We start from the raw sequence: 20,972 nt of genomic DNA, 5'->3' as shown, positions 1-20,972 counted from the left end.
TGTTTTATACATTTTCAGCCCGTCAATGCCTGCATCCAATCAGACACTGGTGCTGTCCAGGTATTCATCAGCCGCAAGAGCAGTGATTGCTAAATACAGTAGCCAGACTAGGAGATTTGTCCATGCACATTGTTTGGTGTCAATGGAGGAATCTGAGTTTTTACCTATTAGTATTTTTTTATCTATTAGCATTTTTTCTTATCTATTGGTATATGGCTAGCTTTATTCTTTTGCCCTCTAACTGTTAGTTTTAGGAGAGTTGGAGTGAGATTTGGAGGTATCAGTGCTGTGCTGCTCACTGTTCTCCTTGCTGGAGGCTCTGACTTAATTAGGCAAAACCCTGCCTTTACCAAGATGGCCGTCTCCACCCAGAGATACAGTGCAGAAGGAGACATGATAAATCAGTAATAGGGAAAGATCAGCTGCAGGGAGACCACAAGCAACTGGACCACAAGCAATCACTAGTCCTTTGCCCTTTGATTGCCTTTTTGGGAAGTTCCACAGTACAGGTTCCGTTTGAAATAAAAAAATATTTACCTATGCTGTAAATGTATTCAGAAAAGGGGGTATATTCTAGATATGTAAGCTTTGTAAAAACTCAGTTCGGATATTTAGTTATTTCGGGATTCGGATCCGAAATTCAATTCTGTTCGGGTTTCGGATTCAGATGAAATCCGAATTTGCGTTAGTTTCAGATGAGTTTATGAATATTCGTTGCGACTACCACAGAAAACCATATACAAATATTAATACTAAAGCTGAGTCTCCTAGACCCGAATGGAAGTCGGGATCAGAATTTCCAAATTGCATTCGGGACCTCCCAAATGCCATTCGGGTCTGGGAGCCATATAGATATATTACTAAAGCTGAGGCTCCCAGACCCGAATGGCTCATGAATGCAATTCTGAAATTCGGATCCCGGATGCCATTTGGGTCTAGGAGCCTCAGCTTTAGTATTCTATGTATATACTGTATCTGGCTCCCATGTTGCTATAATGAAAATTTGTGTTTAGCACCATTTGGATGTATTAAACCGAAAAACACATCTGATTGGCCAGAAAAGTCACATGTCCGATTCAGTTTAGTTTTTGAACAAAATTCAGACAGGATCGTAAAATTCTGAAATGTAATTTCGAATTCGGACTCATTCGGATGCATTGGGATTCGGAAATTCGGATGTGTCCGAATTTCAGAAAATTTGTTCGAATTTTTATTCAGAACGAAACGAATCGCACATGTCTAGTATATTCTCCATTTACAAATAGGGTACAGAGCCATTGAAATCATACCTTTATGTCTCAGTGGCCAGCAATGAGAGGTTGGTGTGTTGTTCAGGGTTTGTGGCTCGTATCTTGTCAGCTCCTCCTACCTCAAAATCTTACTGTAAAGCAGTTAGTAAACCTGTTTAGTTAATATTGCATTTGTTCTAAACGTGTTGCAGAACCTCAAACAAAAACTGAAGTACATTAAAAGATTTTAAACTGTTCACAGAACATTTTTTTTCTTACAGAGATTTCCTAAAAAAAAAGCTGTACAGTAAATTGGGCCCTCGTTAGCTGACTGTTATCTTGCATTGTAGAAGATCTCTCTGTTCATATTTAGCAGCACCCAAGGGAATGAGAAGCCTGGGGGACGATGGGGAGGTTATTTAGATCTTGAATTCTTTATAATTCTTTACTGGAGCAATCCGGCAGATAAAATGTTCTGAACACCTGAATACCGGGATATGTAAAGGTGTTTGTTTTGCCATCTTTCCCAGCCTGGAGGATGCGTCTCTATGTCCTACTCCAGACGTTTAAAGGAAACCTGTCAGAAGGGGAAGATGCCATTGCAGGCTTAAGGTGCAAGCTCCTGGTTTATTATCCCCATCCTTCCTTCACCTAGCCTGCACACACTGTTTGTCATTCACTTTTTAAATTCTGTCAGTGTAGTGTACAAGAGGGATCCCCTTGATCTCGATACTTGTATCTTATTGGATCATGCCTTTCAACATAAACATTATAATATTATAAGTCACTTTAGAAAATGTCTAGCACTGATGCAGGCTCCAAATACATCTATATACACTGAGTGGCCAGATTATTATGACCACCGTTTGTAGGCAAATTAGCTATAATTAGCTATAGTTTTGCGCTGAAGTTGCTAGAGGGCCAGACCATTATAAATAGGGAAACAGGTTGGTTACCACGACAGTAGAAGTGATTTGTTTCTCAAGATTTACGCGAAACAACGCGATTTAACAGCCTTTGAACGTGGGATGATTGTTGGCGCAAGCCATGGAGCGAGTATCAGCAAAACAGCAGAATTCGTTAAATGTTCAAGAGCAGCTGTTGTTAAAGTGTTTAAAGTTTAAAGACTGGACTGTCAGCTGAAAATCTGGGTCTGAACATGCGAATTGTGGCCGTCAGCGACTAGTCAATGTTAGGGCAGAACAGAGAGTGGCAAGACTGGTACAAGACAACAGAAGGGTAACAGTGCACTGTCAGATTCCTCGCATCACCTTTCAACATCTCGTGGAGTCACAAGGCGGCACAACCAAGTCATCTCGTGGAGTCATCTCGTGGCCCAACAGAGTACTGATGGGGTGGTCATAATAATCTGGACACTCAGTGTATATATACACACACACTATATTGCCAAAAGTATTGGGACACCTGCCTTTGCACGCACATGAACTTTAATGGCATTCCATGTCTTAGTCCGTACGGTTCAATATTGAGTTGGCTCCGCCCTTTGCAGCTATAACAGCTTCAACTCTTTTGGGAAGGTGTCCACAAGGTTTAGTAGTGTGTCTATGGGAATGTTGGACCATTCTTCCAGAAGAGCATTTGTGAGGTCAGGTACTGATGTTGGACGAGAGACTGCAGCCTGGCTCGCAGTCTCCGCTCTAATTCATCCCACAGGTGTTCTATCGGGTTGAGGATAGGACTCTGTGCAGGCCAGTCAAGTTCCTCCACCCCAAACTGGCTCATCCATGTCTTTATGGACCTTGCTTTGTGTACTGGTGCAAAGTCATTTTGGGACAGGAAGGGGCCATCCCCAAACTGTTCCCACAAAGTTAGGAACATGAAATTGTCCAAAATGCCATGGTACGCTGATGCCTTAAGAGTTCCCTTCACTGGAACTAAGAGGCCAAGCCCAACCCCTGAAAACAGTCCCACACCATAATCCCCCCTCCACCAAACTTTACACTTGGCACAATGCAGTAAGGCAAGTACCGTTCTCCTGGCAACCGCCAAACCCAGACACGCCCATCGGATTGACAGACCGAGAAGCGTGATTCGTCACTCCACAGAACATGTCTCCAGTTCTCTAGAGTCCAGTGGTTGCATGCTTTACATCACTGCATCCCATGCTTTGCATTGCACTTAGTGATGTAAGGCTTGGATGCAGATGCTCGCCCATGGAAACCCATTCCATGAAGCTCTCTATGCACTGTAATTGTGCTAATCTAAAGGCCACAGAAAGTTTGGAGGTCTGTAGCTATTGACCCTGCAGACAGTTAGTGACTGCCGCGCACTGTGTGCTTCAGCATGCACTGACCCCGCTCTGTCATTTTACGTGGCCAACCACTTTGTGGCTAAGTTGCTGTTGTTCCCAGTTGCTTCCACTTTGTTATAATACCACTAAAAGGTGACCGCGGAATATTTAGTAGCAATGACATTTCACGGATGGACTTATTGCAGAGGTGGAATTCAAGCAGTACCACGTTTGAATTCACTGAGCTGAATGCATCTACCTTGCAAATATATGTATATATTCAGTATATATATATATATATTACTCAATAGTTGTTCACTGTACATGTTAGGTTAATAAAGTCCTGGATGAATGAATGCTGTAGGGGATATTCGTGGTGCCAGTCTATTCATGGTGCTACAGAATGCAACAACATGATGGTGTTTTCAATGGTGAGCCTGTATGCATAGGGAAACTGAAGCGCCAAGCTGCAACCAACCGCAGGCTACACAATTTACAGAAAGTATCTGTTTCCAAACTGAAAGTAGTTTAAGGTGAGAATAACTTTCTCGACATCAATCAAAAAAAGTAACAGGGGGTCTGTTGAGGGAGGAATTCTCCAAGGCTTGACGTAAGGCTTGAAAGCCTTTGTCATACAGAATAATGGTGTAGAGGCTTGTCACATTTAACGTGGTGGGAATTGTATTAGGTGGAATCAACCCAATGTCATTAAGAGAGTGAATCACCATGGTAGAGTCACAAAGAAAAGATAGCATTACAGAAACCAGCAGCTGTAGAAAATGATCCACAAAAACTGCTAAGTGTTGGTGCAATGAACGGATATCATCCACCCTCGTGGATTTGGTTTGGTATTTAAAGCTGTTCGCAGGCACTTTTTCCCCCTCCTTTTGGGGGGAAAAAGTGCGTCTTATGGAGCGAAAAATACGGTATATATATAAAAATATATATGTGATTAAATACCAAAGACACAACACTCCCAAAATAGAAAGCATACACTCACACTTAAACGTATCAATGCCCACATGTAAATGAAGTCATAAATAATAACACAGATGAGACAGCCATACATTTTGGACACCCATGGCTATTTTACTCTGCTACACTTATCAGGCTGCTCCTTCTTTTGTATTTCTGGATGTCTCATCTTGGGTGTGGGTGGGTTCTTTCTAATTTGGGACCTGTTGCCAGAAATCCAGTCTCTTTGCCACTTCCTGAACACTGAATTTAAATCTCAGAAATGCTATCAGCCTTGCCAGTTCTCTTCTGTGAACAACAGAACACAGGAAGGGGAGGTGTTTTTGTAGTACAGATGAGGTGAATAGCCCAAGGCAGCATTTCTTTTTTTCCAGTCATGGTACCCTTTAAAAGTATGCAAATTCTCGAGGCACCACAGTCTAAAATGTAAAAATTGTGAATGTAAAAAATGGCATGTGATCCCTCCAAAATCTATACCAAACCCTTATACAAGTGTAGTGCCCATCTGACCCCCAAAGGCAAGTGGTCAGCCCTAGAGGCAGGGAGGGCTGACATTTCACTCTAAGGGATGGATCCTCATCCAGGTTGCGCAATGTGAACAGTCGATTGGGTGCCAGTCACTTTAAGGACTTTTTCAATGCTTTATTGTGGAACAACCAAAACTGGGAGAGAGGGTATAGGGCTACATACATCCATGGGTAAAACTCCAGACTCACCAATCTCTTCCAGCTTCCACAGTGCAGGAATACTTTAACTGATCAGAAGATAACACTGTGTAATAGAACCATAGCTGGATAGAGGATATTCTTGAGATCTTCCCTGGGAGAGACACCAGACTAGTGAGGTCCATGCCATTCTGGCCTTTCTGGCACCTCCAGCAGACAAAGGGCGCCTCTGGTCCTCCATCCCAGTCAATTCCTGACCCCCACCTGGGTCCACATCTGGCCTCCTGCAGACTTCAGGCCAAGTTAGCTTCTCCAACTGGGTACACCCTACCCCCAGGATGGGGCCCAGGGATGGCCTGCCCTGAGCACATGTCAATGCCTTAGTATTTATGCACTTCCCCAGCATGCATTTGCCATTAACACCCTTGTGATTGACTGACGAGACATACAGTAAACACCCCCAATGTTCTCCCATTGGCTGCCCCACTTTGTGGCAAGGTCACACCCCACTACAGGTAGGTGCAGACAATAGCAGAACACTTAGGGATGACCTGATAACACAAAATTTAAAGAGCCACTCCACTTAGGGTGAAGGGGTTACATGAGATACGTATGTAGTATGGATGGGGACCCCCAAGCAAATACACACACAAAAAACAGGATTCACCCATTTACATCAAAAGCTCTCTCTTCACATCAGAGTCCCCCTCTTAAACATCAAGAGCCTTCTTCACATCAGAGGCATGACTTTTTGTGAACATTTAATGGCACCCCTGAGAAAGCAGAAGGCACATCAGGGTGCCATGGCACATTGGTTGAAAAAGGGTGGCCTAGTATGACAATGCTGCTCCTCCATAGACTCGATACAGTGATGGAGCGTTGTCACCCTAGGACAGATAGTGTTTAACTGGCAGGATTGCAAGGTCAAAATAAAGTAATAAAAGCCTAAAATGTAAAAACTGATGCAACCATCACATCCAATGACTGGTAAGATGCATTATTACATTTCTGATATTTGGTTTTAATACACTTTAGGATCATGGCCTGTATCATGCCATATACTTCCAGTCTTAAAGTATATTTAGTTCAAAATAAAATGTTACCAGATCCTAAAATGGTACCTGAATGAGGCATTACATCTTATAGAGTTAATAATAAGATTAAAACATTGTATTAAATACTTAAATATATATATTGTACATATCAATACTTACAAAAATGTGCACACCAATACACAAAGTATTCATATTAATAGGTAGGAGGTAAGGTACATTCGATAAAAATAGTAGATACGGCCGGTAAAAAGCAAGAAAACACAGCTGGTGTGAGGGAGAAAAACATCAGAAATAAAATCATTTAAATGTAATTGTTATTGCATAAGACATGGGCGGGCAACCTCAGCACACCAGCTGTTGTGGAACTACAAGTCCCGTGAGGCTCTTCAAGACTCTAACAGCCACAGACATGACTCCCAGAGGCAGAGGCATTTTGGGGTTGGTAGGTTCAGCAAAGGTTGCTTTCCTCCTGGTATAAGACATGATAAAAGGAGGTATTTCTACTAACCCTTCTAAAACTACTGCCACAAAGACCAGAGGCACACACATCACACACAGCCCGTTGAGAAGTGCCTGAATCACCTTCTTAGCCGTGTCACCAGCCGCCCTGCACACACAGCCCTTTTTTTCCGAATCACCTAGTGTTCCACTCTGATTCCCAGTCTCACGTTGTCCAACTTTGCCCTCACTTCTCACCCAAACCACATCTGCCACGTCCCTCCCCCAAAAAAACTCTCAGCATCACACACCACTCCTCGCATCACCAGATCCTCCACCGCGGCCGCCCCGCACCCGGACCCCGGGCATTACAAGTAAGTTTTCCACCTTTGTGTTCAACTTTTATATTCTCACAGAGACAGCTTGTCTCAATATTATTTATACAATTGGTTTTGCGCTCCATTATGCTCCATTACCACGTTCAGAGGTTCCTCCTCCTGTTTTTAGAGCAGCACTCCACATTGACCAAACTCAACTTGCCCCATACCTCCACGAGAGCGCTGCCCCTCCCCCTTTTTTTCTTTGTTGGTATTTATACTAAAACCACTTGGGTATCCTTTTAAGGATGAGATGAAACTACATGTGTGAATAATTAATAAATTTCCTTATTGCAAACCTTACCCCCTTGTAATACTGGGGGGACTCACAGTGACTGCAGACGGTGCTGCAGGTCAATGCTAAGCCTGATGAAGGGACCCTGACATCTCTACATCAGTGACGTGCCATGCCTTCTGTGCTGGGTGAGGCATCCCCCAGCCCGCTTAAGCTCCGCCCCATCCAGCTGATTCCCCGCCCCCATCTCGGTAACCAAGCTGTGTGGGGAGGAGGAAGGAAGGAGGCAGGGAGGAGCCTCCTTGTCCCTCACTTGCTCCTCACTGGTGAGTCACTGGTGAGTCACTGGTGAGTCACTGGTGAATCATCGATATCCTCACTGTTTTTTTTTTATTGGATGGCTTGGACCAATGGCGCAAGCTATCCACAGAGCTCACGCCTCTAACACAGAGTAGAGGCTGTGACAGCTCTTGCCTCACCATATTAGGTTACACAAGCAGTGAGGAAGCCCAATGCTGTGTAACCTAAGTACCTGTCAAAAGCCAGATGCAGCGCTGCCTGTAATTAACAGGCAGCGCTCCGTCCATGACCGGTTACACAGCGGGGAGGATTTCCCTGCTGTGTAACCTGTAATAAGCCAATCTGAATGGAGAAAAAGATGTCAGCTTCAGACTTGAAGCCTTTTCCTGCATAATACTAAGTGAGGCTCTGCCTCACCTGCCTCCCCTGACCGCACGTCCCTGCTCTACATGATACCTTTGTGTATTAGCAAAACCTGAACTATAGGCAGTTATAAATTATGCAAATCATGTAAATCATCAATATATCCTTAAAATATCATTATTTTTTTTATTCAAGCAGTGTACTTGAATTTGATCTGGTAACAGCGTCTTGCAGTCCCTATACTGTAAAGCTCAGACTGGAGGAGGGAGAAGCAGAGCAAGGAGCCAGCCAGTTCATGCGCTATCAAGAAGCATGCTGATATAGGAGAAGAGAGCAGGGGGACAGAGAGATGGGCTCATCACTGTGCTGCTTCTCCTTTCACTGTCCATTCACAGACTGTGGAAAGGTCCAGGATGATTAGGGTTTAGAGGCAGTGGGTGGAATTATACTGGACATCTTGCGTCAGAAAAAGGTACTATAGTGGATCTTGGTGGACATTGAAGCAAATGCTTGTTTTTTTTTTTTATCTTTTAACCAGCTAATTATTTTTACCTAGTTATTTTTGGCTGAAGTTCTGCATTAAAATGTATATGAATTCATATCAAAAGCAAATACATATGATGACATCTCAAAGTGATGTTTGCAGAGGAGAAAAGGTGCGGGTAATTCACTGCGTACTGCAACATGAGTCTGTCCTCAATCTGTCTCTATCTACATTTACTGCTGATGATGCTCTATTCTGAATTCATGTACTACCCTATTTCTGCCTCCTCCTGACACTCCTCTTATGTAATCACCCCTCCCCTATCCAGCACACTCTTACGGCACCATGTCACCTCACCTTCAAATGACTGAAGTGTCGGTGTGTTCAGCAAACACATACTGGTACACGTGCTGCCATTCCAAGATGTTATTCAATATGAGATACAGTGGTGTAGCAATAGCCATATCAGCGTATTCAAGTGCTTTGGGGCCTGGGGGTGGAAGGGGGCCCCACTGGGGTATACTTCATGTTAAAGAAGAACTCAGGTAAGAATAACACATAACCCTGGCAGTGGGGCTACTCCCGCACTGTAAGGGTTAAGTGCTCATTGTGGCCTAAGGTCTAAAATAACAAATATATACTCACCCGATTATCTGTCCCACCTGACAGCTAGACCATTTGTAAGAGTGTCACCAGCACTCCAGAAGTCCTTTCAGGATAACCATGTGTCCATTTATTAAGAACCATGTCAAATGAAGACGACCGCTTTCGGGGCCATGCAGGGGCCAAGCGCTCGTCTTCATTTGACATGATTTTTAATAAATGATTACTTGGTTATACTGAAAGGACTTCTGGACGGCCGGTGACATTCTTACAAATGGTTCATGCAACAAGCGGCGCCATCCGCAGTCACTACTAGCATCCTTCCCTGCCATTGGAAGTGCAACAAGGCCGCCACACATTCTGACTGCTAGACCAGTCCCTGCAGCCTCTTTCCCCCTTCGTTCCGGCAGTCTGAGAGTCCGTGAGCCATCATGTCCAATACAGTGTATAGAATGTGAGGACACCGAGGGACATAGCATCACCAGAGCGGAGAAGCAGCCAGCCGTTATCATGGTTCAGGTGAGTATATCTCATTATTTTAGCTCCCTAGATTAAATGAGCACTTAGCCCTTGCAGTGGGGGAGTAGCCCCACTGCGAGGGTTATGTTTTTATTTGCTTGGAGTTCTTTTTAAACATAATGTATGCCTTAATGGAGGACTGGAGTTTTTCTTTAAAATCAATGAGAGAAGGGAGATCACTGGGGGCCCCATAAAAGTTTGGCTATGGAGCTCCAATGATCTGTAGTTAAGCCTCTGCTAGAAGATTCATCCAGGGCAGCATACCTATTGCTTCCTTACACTCTTCATAATTGCTGCCATCCCCTTTCATCATTACTTTAACCACTGAGAGCCCAGAAATTCCTATGCAAATATAAGATTTCTGAATGTCTCTGGTGGTCCAGGGACATTCAGGCTGGGGAGGAAATAGTTAGATGATTTTGGATGCAGGGGCGTCCCAAAGATGGGTGGCGGAGACGTTGACGTTGCTGCGTGTGAGTGATGACGCCGTCCATAATAGAAGTTACCAGCACTCGATGATATGTGCAAGAAGTAAAGCACTTTTTATTCAATCGTCACATGCGTCAAGCAGCCAACATTTCGGGCCACGCAGGGTCCCTTCTTCTGGGCGACAAGAGCGGAAGAAGAGCCTTTGCATGTGCACAGTCGTTTTATTGACGTCTGCCGACGGCCATCTTGGTGATGGATGCTGGTAGAGAGAGGAGATGGTGTTCATCCGACGAGATGAGGTATGCTGCCGGGTCCCTTCCTCTCTCCTGACACTGTTGGGCTCTCGGTCTGTGATCGAATTGCCCGACTTTTCATAGGGGGTGACACCAAAATGACTGTTAGTCATTTTGGTGTCACCCCTCCAATGTTGGCACCCAGGTGCGGGCCGCACCCCCCTTGTGACGCCGCTGGTTGGATGTCCCCCAGCCAGGAAATGAGGTGGGCTCTATCTGATTTGCTGCAGTTTCTAATGCACATGGTGAGAAGCTCTGCAGTGTGCAGTGAAATCAGAGGAAGACATTTCGGTCCAGGAGAGGAGCCGGTACAACTGTGCAAGACTGAAGGAAATGCCGGAGTTCAGCTTTAAACTCAGCTTTTATGTCATTGCCTTGGAGGTTGGGCTAATTCCCATTTGCATCTTATCCCATTTTCCACTTTTCCAGGGTTCTAACCCTTCACCTCTACAAATAATGATTTATTCCTTGTATGTATCTCAGTGACCACTGCCAGGAAATGAGGATACTAAGACAGCACATCAAACCTGACGAAGCATTGCACTAGGTGCTTGACACTAAATAACATAACGGATGGCGCGTCTGTCTTTATTGCCTGTGCAGTGGGGAGGAATAGAGAGAATGCTGCGATTGTTATTGTGTAATGGTGAGTTTCTGAACTCCTGTTACTGGCTCACAAAGGAATAATAGACGTATTTTCAGAAATACATTTATTTCTCTCTCCATTGGATACAGTCGTGTGATAAAAGTAAGTGTGACCCGTGGAAATTCTTGACTTTTCCAACATGTTTGAGCAGTACACATGATATCTTCATTTAAAGGATGCCTACGGATAAATGCATGACTAAAAACACAGAGAAAACATGTCTTTCCCATCATTTATTCAACAAAAATATCAAATGATGTGATGGTGCACTGTAGTACACATTTCCTCTTTAGAAGCGGCCAATGCCTCCTTTGCCCCTTTAGGTATTTTGCATAAAAACACATCAATAGCAAAAGCAACACCAGACTCTAGATATCTGAGGTTTAATTCAATCAGGTTCCACCTTCATACTCCCCCTAAGGAGGTTCTTATCATTGACACCTAATCTGGAATGACAAATGCTCATTGCATGGATCAGAAGTGGTAGTAAATGTAGGGGGGTACTTATTTTTTCCATGTGACAAATCTACGTCTTCGTTCATGTAGATCATGAAGTGAATACACCATGTCAATTTTATCTGTAATTTGCTCAAGCAGATTGCCTTTATCTGTAGGCAGTGTTTGAATTATGATTTGAAATTTGCCTATTCAAATATGATGAAAAAGTCAACCATTTCCATAGGGTGTACTTACTTTTTACCATGACTGTATATGGGTCTGTTCCTTTAGGTTGGCGGTGGTCAACTTATTAGATAATGTTAGGCTCGAGTTTAGCCCCAGGTATCGCCAAAGGGATGCACGTTATATTCACTGTGAGCATGCATAAGAAGATGGTCAGAGACTGTGGATAGTCTACAATAAATAGAGACTGTGGACAAGCTAAGGAGATGATCAGACACTGTGGACAAGCTTGAGGAGATGATCAGACACTATGGACAAGCTACAGGAGATTATCAGACACTGTGGACAAGCTACAGAAGATCATCAGACACTGTGGCCATGCTCCTGGAGATGGTCAAAGACTGTGGATATTCTACATAAAATAGAGAGAGAGGACATGTTACAGGTGATGGCCAGAGACTGGAGACTTGCAATAGGAGATGATCAGATACTGTGGACAAGCTAGAGAAGATGATCAGACACCATGGATATGCTGCAGGAGATGATCAGACACCATGGATATGCTACAGGAGATGATCAGACACTGTGGACAACAGTATGCAACATATGCAACAGTATATGGATCTATTCCTCTATTCCGGTGGCCAACATATTAGATAAAATTGGTATCAAGTGCAGCCCCAGGTATCACAAATGAGCTGCATGTTATATTCACTGTGAGCATGCTAAAGGAGATGGTAAGAGACTTTTAATATCTTAAAAAAAAATAAAGACTGGGGAGATGATACAGGAAATGGCCAGAGACTGGAAAAATGCTATAGGAGATGATCCGACACTGTGGATAAACTAGAGAAGACGATCAGACACTGTTGACATGCTACGGTAGATGGTCAGGGATTGTGGAAATGCTACATATAAAGACGAGGGACATGCTCCAAGAGATGGCTAGAGACCGTGGATATGCTACAGGAGATGATCAGACACTGTGAACATGCTACAAGAGATAGTCAGAGATTGCAAATGGGCTACATATAGTAGGCAAAGACAGCATACTTGCTACAGAGCATAGTAAGAGACTGAGGATATGCTCCTGGAGATGGTCAGAGACTGTAAACATGCTATTAGAGAGGGTCAGACATTCAGGATATGTTATAAGATATGAGAGACGTAGGGACATGCTACAGCAGGTAGTCAGTGATTGGGAACATGCCACAAGACATGATCTGGAGTATGCGGTCCAGTTTTGGTCACCAGTACTCAGAAAATATGTCCTTGAGCTGGAAAAAGTCCATCAGAGGGCAACCAAACTCATTAAAGGGTTGGAGGATCACAGCTATGAAACAAGGCTGTTAAAATTAAATATGTTCTCCTTGGAAGTAAGGAGATTAAGGGGGGACATGATTTTCTTGTATAAAATGTTCAATGGTGAATGGTGAACATTATTGACAAACTCTTTACGGTTAACCCCATAACAAAGACCAGAGGCCACCACCAAAAATTGGTGGAGAAAAAATTTCAGCACACAGGGCGCAAGGGGTTCTTCTCAGTTAGAGCGGTTAAGGTCTGAAACTCACTGCCACAGGAAATGATCAGACACTGTGGACAATTCTCAGTGATGGAATCATTCAAGAAACTCTTGGACGATTTCCTTGGAGACCATAACATACAGTGGTACAGGTACTGCTAAGAGCAAAATCACACACGCACACACCTGCTCAAACATAAATGCATACACGCAATAGGTTGGACTTGATGTACTTATGTCTTTATTCAATCTCAAATACTATGTAACTATATGTAACTATGATCAGGGACTAAGAATATGCTACTGTAGATGGTCAAAGACTGGGGCCATGCTAAAAAGTATGGTCAGAGACTGTAGACATGCTATAGAAGATTGTCAGAGAATGGAGAAATGCTACAGGACATGATGAGAGAAGGGGGAATGCTGCAGAAGATCTTTGTTTACTGTGCCTTTCAGTTTTTTAAATTCACATAATGAGGCCCATCGAGGGGACAAGAACAGCTCTAGCATAGTTGGAAGGAAATTCCATAATCTCCATGAACCATTTAAAGACCATTACATCCTAAAGGTGCCCATACACCTTATGAATATCAGCCGATGTTCGTATGCAATTGCGTTGTCGTCCGATATTTGTACGGTTGATCCAGCAGGTTGGAAAACTTCGGACGATCGTACGATTTTCGCAAGGTTGGTGGCGTTTCCGTACGTCAAAATTTGTACGATTTACACTGCACATGTGCAGACGAAAATCTGTGCGGTCGATTACCGCTATTCGTCCAGGTGCTTTCTTCTAATTACTGCTGATCCAACCTTGCGATAATCGGGGCAGGATGGGGCCGCTGTACGAAAATCGTACAACATTTTCATCATCGGACTAAAAGTGTTGTCTGGTGATCGCAAGGTGTATGGGCAGCTTCAGACTCATTCCTATATCAATTCACACCAATGCATTTCACAAATGTCTCCCTTCACCAAGCGTCATGTGTCATGTTTAATGAAGAGAAGCAGAAAGCTGACATAATGGTTTATTGATTACATTACTTATTTCCCATCCTTTTGAAAAAGAAAGCAGTGAGGAAGCAGCAAACATTTCACCAAAAAAAAAATCAGATTTATAAATACTTTCCTTTGTGTTTAACTACCAAGACATTGAAAAAGGTACCGGAAGCATTTTTCGCTTTAAATGACATTTTGTAACAAGTAATACTTTTAATGCACTTAACATTCAGCTGTGACTCGAGCACGTGGCTCCACCTTCTCGGAGAACAATCCTGACTAAAGTCACTGGGAGATTAAATGATTTGCTAAAGGTCACATGAAACGTGTTCCTGAACTGTCTCCAATGTCACCATGACAAGTCACCTTTTACTGTAGAAGGCCGTTAAGAATATGACATTGTACGTGCCATGGTTCATTCTAGTTCATGGTTACCAAAACAGGGAACCTTTGAACACTAATAACTTGCTCCTATCACTTCATGAGCCGGGTGGAGCTTAGTTTTCAGGCTATACATAGATAATCTGCTCTCAGTGATCTCAGATATTATCTGACTAATTAAGCTTCAGTGATTCTAACCACAGCTGAATGAGTAGAAGAAGAAGCCGACAACTAGCTAATTATCTTCTTCTTCTACTACTACTTATTATTAGTATTATTATTATTATTTATATTATTCACTTTTCACAGGTGATTCTTAATCAGATTTAGTTGCACAAACAGATAATACAGTATCTTCCATTTATCCTTCAAAATTTTCTGAACTGCCAGATGTTCATGTTTTGTTCATGTTTTGTTTTGATCATCATGGAGTCTATGACTGCATTCTCAGTGATGTCACCGGTCTCTAGTGAATGGATAGGCTGCATTCTCAGTGATGTCACCGGTCTCTAGCGAACGGATAGGCTGCATTCTCATGGATGTCACCAATCTCTAGTGAATGGATAGGCTGCACTCTCAGCGATGTCACCGGTCTCTAGTGAATGGATAGGCTGCATTCTCAGTGATGTCACCGGTCTCTAGTGAATGGATAGGCTACATTCTCAGTGATGTCACCGGTCCCTAGTGAACGGATAGGCTGCATTCTCAGTGATGTCACCAGTCTCTAGTGAATAGATAGGTTGCATTCTCAGTGATGTCACTAGTCTCTAGTGAACAGATAAGCCACATTCTCAGTGATGTCACCGGTCTTTAGTGAAAGGATAGGCTGCAGTCTCAGTGATGTCACCAGTTTCTAGTTGATGGATAGGCTGCATTCTCACTGATGTCACCAGTCTCTAGTGAATAGATAGGCTGCATTCTCAGTGATGTCACTGGTCTCTAGTGAATGGATAAGCCACATTCTCAGTGATGTCACCGGTCTTTAGTGAACAGATAGGCTGCAGTCTCAGTGATGCCACCTGTCTCTAGTGGATGGATAGGCTGCATTCTCAGTGATGTCATCAGTCTCTAGTGAATCGATAGGCTGTATTCTCAGTGATGTCACCAGTTTCTAGTTGATGGATAGGCTGCATTCTCAGTGATGTCACCAATCTCTAGTGGATGGATAGGCTGCATTCTCAGTGATGTCATCAGTCTCTAGTGAATGGATAGGCTGCATTATCAGTGATGTCACCAATCTCTATTTGATGGATAGACTGCATTCTCAGTGATGTCACCAATCTCTGGTGAATGGATAGGCTGCATTCTCAGTGATGTCATAAGTCTCTAGTGAATGGATAGGCTGCATTATCAGTGATGTCATCAGTCTCTAGTGAATGGATAGGCTGCATTATCAGTGATGTCACCAATCTCTAGTGGATGGATAGACTGCATTCTCAGTGATGTCATCAGTCTCTAGTGAATGGATAGGCTGCATTATCAGTGATGTCACCAATCTCTATTTGATGGATAGACTGCATTCTCAGTGATGTCACCAATCTCTGGTGAATGGAAAGGTTGCATTGTGCAATTGTTGGATAAATGGTTTTATTTGTGTTGCCTCTAGTCTCTAGGTACAATTTGTATCTGTTTCATTTGTATCACTTACACTGCCCACATTTTTTTTGTAGGGGATGTTTTCAACCAAGTAACAACGTGAACAATTAGAACACGGACCATGGTCTCTGCAATTCTGGAAAACGCCCCTCATTAAAGCTAGGGTGAGTTGTTGCTATACACTGCTTCTCTCTTCTGCTATGTTTCTGGAATTTCCTTGTAAACGTTCTGAACTTTGTTACATTTGTTTCAAAATGATTGCTACTTACATTGTATTACTACACTAGCTGAGCGGCTGGTGACAGGCTGCACAAGCAACATTATGGCAAAATGATGTGGACATGAGGATCAGCATCCACTATATGAGGATGGCTGCTTTATATGATACTATACCTTTATACTGTATTTTCTTATACTGGGAAACTTGAATAAAAAATTATGTTGTTTGGTATCTATATTTGTAAAACGTAATATAAAATGTTGATGTCCACATTTAATCTATGGGCTCTACACAGAGCATCTGCCATTAACAGTAATGTGATTAAGCATGTATGTCTCTGCAAAGGTTAGGACTACCCTGGAAATATAATTTTCCCCAATATGACACATTTATGCAGATTAAATGAGTTATTCCATAATTTGTGGCACCTACGGTATTTACAAAATTACACTTCAAAGCTTGTCTGGTATAAATGAGTGTAAATCCTATAAAAATGTCAGCCAGTATTAATTGTGTATCTCCTGCAGCACAGAGTTCACTCTTTTTTGTCAAAGGAGGTCTGCCCGCTTTGCTCCATGGAGTAAATTATACACGTTAATTAATTTCCAAGAGGAGGGGAGGCTCCAGCTTATCATGGTAGGAAGGCAGAGGGATGGCAAGAACATTATCACTTAAAGCTGATCTCCAGGCAGATTAACATTACACACATTAGGACACCTCAGTATTTATTAACACATCATTAAATTAAGGTTACCAGATTATCAGAATGAAATCAGGGGATACGCTACTAACCACTATATGGACCAGAGAGCAGGACTCAGGAGTATGTAACATAGAGTGCAGGGGTTAGGAGTAGGTAACACGTGGAATAAAGAGGTCAGGAGCATGGAATGCATGGAGTACAAGGGTCGTGAGTAGATAATGCATGGAGTACAGGGGACATCAACAAATAACGCATGGAGTACAAGGGACATCAGTAGGTAACACATGGAGTACGGGGGTCAGAAGTAGTGGACAGAGCTTAGTAGTAAGTAACGCAGGGGTCAATAGTAAGTGACACGGAGATCAGGGGTCAGTAGTAAGTGAGTCATAGAGGCAGTCATCACAGCATGTACAAAACTGTCTGTATATGACTGCAGCTCACTGCCGCCAGGAACGTTTCTTCCCCAGAGACAGACCTCTAAAAATGGGGGCTAATTGTAACCATCCATTAAATGTGTTTTTTAATGCAAGGAGTGTAGATAACTAAATGCGACTTGGTAACATCCGTTTGCAATCCCTTGTACAGCTGTGCTCAGACTGAAAGAGATAGAAGCAGTACAAGGAGCAAATCAGTTGTTCTGCAGTGCTCATGTTCTAACAGGGGGCATGCTGATAAGAGGAGAAAGCAGAGGGGCCCATAGATGAGCTCATCAGTCGGATGCTTCTCCCTTCACTATCCAGTCACAGGATAGGGGAGGGATAAGGCCCATAAGTGTTACTAACAGCAGCAAAGAAAAATCAGATCTCCTGCCCTGCTCTGCTGCATGATAGAGCTGTATAAATCATAGAACTACATGGATAGGACTAAAAATCATCTGGCAGGTAAAAAAAAGTCTCCCATATATGTATTTAATCTGTATATTTCACTGCTTGCCTGGAGTTCAGATTTTAACAAGCTAAAAAAAATCCCATGGCACAATAATTTCAGACAATGCATAACCCTTTCTATAAGCATTAAAAGGTCATGTTTTATGGGGTTTCAATCTACGGACACATTTGTGTTTTCCAGTATCCTCGTACCTCTTTTACGGCTCTGTGTGTATCATATATTGTAAAGCATAATATCTTCAAACTCCTTGTGTGTTCTAACATACACCATACCCGTTGCTCAGTTGGACTTAAACTCAAAAATTAAAGATTTGCTGTGTTATAGGGAATATCTAGAAATGGTAATTGTGTCTAAGCAGTACCCTGAAAAAAATCTCCACCTTGTCTTAAATTCCTTCTAAAACATGGCAGTGCACATTCTGTTCCTAGTCACATCTTAAACGTCATTGCTCATAGTGAAAGGTAATCTAGGGCACTGCTGCCTCTGACTGATAGTCTCACCAGATTTGGTGTGAGATTTGGTGATATCACTACAGTGTTGCTCACTGTTTTCTATGCTTGAGTGGGAGTACACCTGAGGACCTGCAGTGCACGGATCTTCCTGCTTCTGCTTTAATTATTCTGTGGATCTGTGCTTCCCTCTCCTTCCCTGCTGCTTCATGATAATTTATCCATTACTCATCAGGGATGAGCCCTGACATGGGGAAGCAAAGGGATGTTCCTTTAACCAGATGGCCAACCCCACACAGAGTGTGAAACAAGGCACTGTGAGTCTGTAACAGGGAAAAGATCAGCTTCAGGGAGCCTACATGACATACTGATGACAAGTTATTTTCCATTACACAGCTATCCACTTAAATACCTGTCTGTCTCTTTTAAAGCCCTGACAACCCAAACAGATATTAGCAAATGTTACATAGTTACATAGTTAGTCAGGTTGAAAAAAGAAACATGTCCATCGAGTTCAACCTATTGATATGCAAATAAATCAATCCCATGTTCCCTGTTACTGAGATGTTTAAAAAAAAATAAGGGATCTGGAAAGTCTTAAAGGAATAGTAATAGGGCAGTCAATGTAACTTTCACCAAACATCCATTGGTACTAAATCTGTCACTGTAATTTAACATACATGCACATGAAAGTGTTACCTGCGGTGGATATTTGGTGAATGTTACTGTTTTATATTGTAACTAAGCCCAAGAACATATATGCAAAACATTGCAGTTTGCAATCCTAAGCTGTGGTGGTTACATTAGTTTTCTCCATAATATTTCCTCACAGGAGCACTCAAACTATAAAAGTATAGGCCTCACAACTGTGTTTCCCAAACTTTGCAAACTTTATTGCTCCAAGTTTGCCACATCTCCTTTGCTGTTGCCTTTCTTCTTCCATCAGGGCCTAGTCATAGACCCTATACATTTAGTAACAAAAAAATGGGTTTTCTTGGTACAGAAGTTTACAGTTACAGCTTTTGCTCCTGATAAAGTCTGATACTGCGACCCAACCATAACATACAAAGGTTCTCTATTATAATCAGTGAATTCCATTTGTTAAACTCTGAGGGCCTAGACTCAAAGCTGTATCCTTCCCTTACTTTCTTACCATCTGTTTAAAAAAAAAATAGAAATAATGTGAAAATAAGGATACAACACAGTAGGACCCGACTTATTTTCTCTACAAGAATTACGTTCTGTGCTCAATGCTCAAAAGAGAAAGAGACAGAAAAGTAAAAGGAACTGATAAAATTAGTGCAGGCACTGATCTTCATTGCTGTTTCCTCTGGTGAATGTCTCTTTTGCACAGTATGTTCTTTTTTTGTAACTAATAAAAAAAAAAGTTTTTCTGGGCTAATCCTTACAAAAGCAATGCAGGTTTCTCTCAAGAGATGACACACTCATCCAGATAATATAGAGGTTTGTACAGAACTCAAAGAATAAGGACTCCAGGTGCAGAAACTTCGCACATCGTGACCAGGACTTCAAATCAGACAGAAACTCACCATCACCACTGACCCTAAACTATACAAGAGTTCATCAAGTGCTTCTGATGTATTCTATTCCAATATCTGAGTGTTGTAAATCTCCAATGAATATCCGTCTAGAGGAATCCTGCAATTCTACAGGTAATTGATCACCTTGAAAGTAGGGCTTGATACAAGAAGAGGAGTTATTATGAAAAAAGTCTTGCATAGTGCAGATTGCTCAGTAATTTAATAGACTTGAAAATAAGAAAAGATGTAATGAAAGGAGGAAGATTTCCAGACTTGAGATCACATGGATCTTTAATTTACAGACTCTTAAACCGGATGGGCTGAACATAGACTTTGGTATCAATTGCTTTTGATAAAGCCCTGTTGGGTGAAATGTGTAGAGGAGAACTTTGCCAAGTCACAAGTAAGTGTAATGAGTTGATTGTTCTCCAGTTTATGGTTTATACTTTTTTATCAGTTTTTTTATTTTCAATAAAGTTTTTATAATGATTTATTTAAATAGACAATGAAAAATATCAGTGTCATTATTTAATTTACAGTACTGTAAGTAAGTGCTACCAGTGCTACTGTAAGTAAGTGCTACCAGTCAATGTAATTGGGCATTATATGGAGTAGGGGATTGTTCTAGGGATTATCTTTTTGGCCTGTCATTGTATACAAAGCATATAGAAGCAATCTACTGTATTATTCTAAGGATATTGTTTAGTAAGGTTCCATGTCCACATATATGGTTATGCAACTGGAGCCAACTGCAGAAAGCTGAAAAGTAGGTCAGAATAGGAGTATAAGAAGTAGAGGGATGCCCCGGTTTCCCAGATCGTCTCTTCTGTAATATCTTAGGTTGGTAATATATATTTTTTGCTCTTGTTTTGGGGTGCTATGGGGGGTTATCCTCATTAACCTATGTAGTAGATCCATGGGCATCAGATTCCCTGAAACTGTAATTCTTTATCATTAGATTATGTGCCCTGCCAGTCTTTTTTTATGAGGTAACCTGCCTTGGATGTTTACAACCATCAGATCCAGGAATTAAGAGCGTACTTCAAAATTCGGGGTCAGTGGAGGTGGTGAGCTACTGTGTAAATTTTAGCCATGTTCAAGTTGTATGAAGTTGTGTGAAGCTTACATATGTGAATTCCTTCTTATTTACAAAAATGTTATTATTTTACATACATTTTACTGGTTTACAT

General features: G+C 42.2%; 1 long non-coding RNA gene across 1 annotated transcript in view; it reads left to right on the top strand.

Annotated features, from left to right (window-relative positions):
- The window catches only part of LOC108786341, a 209,844-nt gene extending 193,703 nt beyond the window's left edge, over positions 1 to 16,141 (top strand). Inside the window, exon 3 of the long non-coding RNA XR_001941192.1 lies at positions 16,056 to 16,141. This is a non-coding gene — a long non-coding RNA (uncharacterized LOC108786341). The remainder of the gene's footprint in view (positions 1 to 16,055) is intronic.
- The last annotated feature ends 4,831 nt before the right edge of the window (positions 16,142 to 20,972 follow it).

Source organism: Nanorana parkeri, unplaced genomic scaffold (genome assembly GCF_000935625.1).
Source record: "Nanorana parkeri isolate BGI_ZX_2015 unplaced genomic scaffold, ASM93562v1 scaffold204, whole genome shotgun sequence".
NCBI lineage: Eukaryota > Metazoa > Chordata > Amphibia > Anura > Dicroglossidae > Nanorana > Nanorana parkeri.
This window is presented reverse-complemented; position numbering and strand designations above follow the sequence as displayed.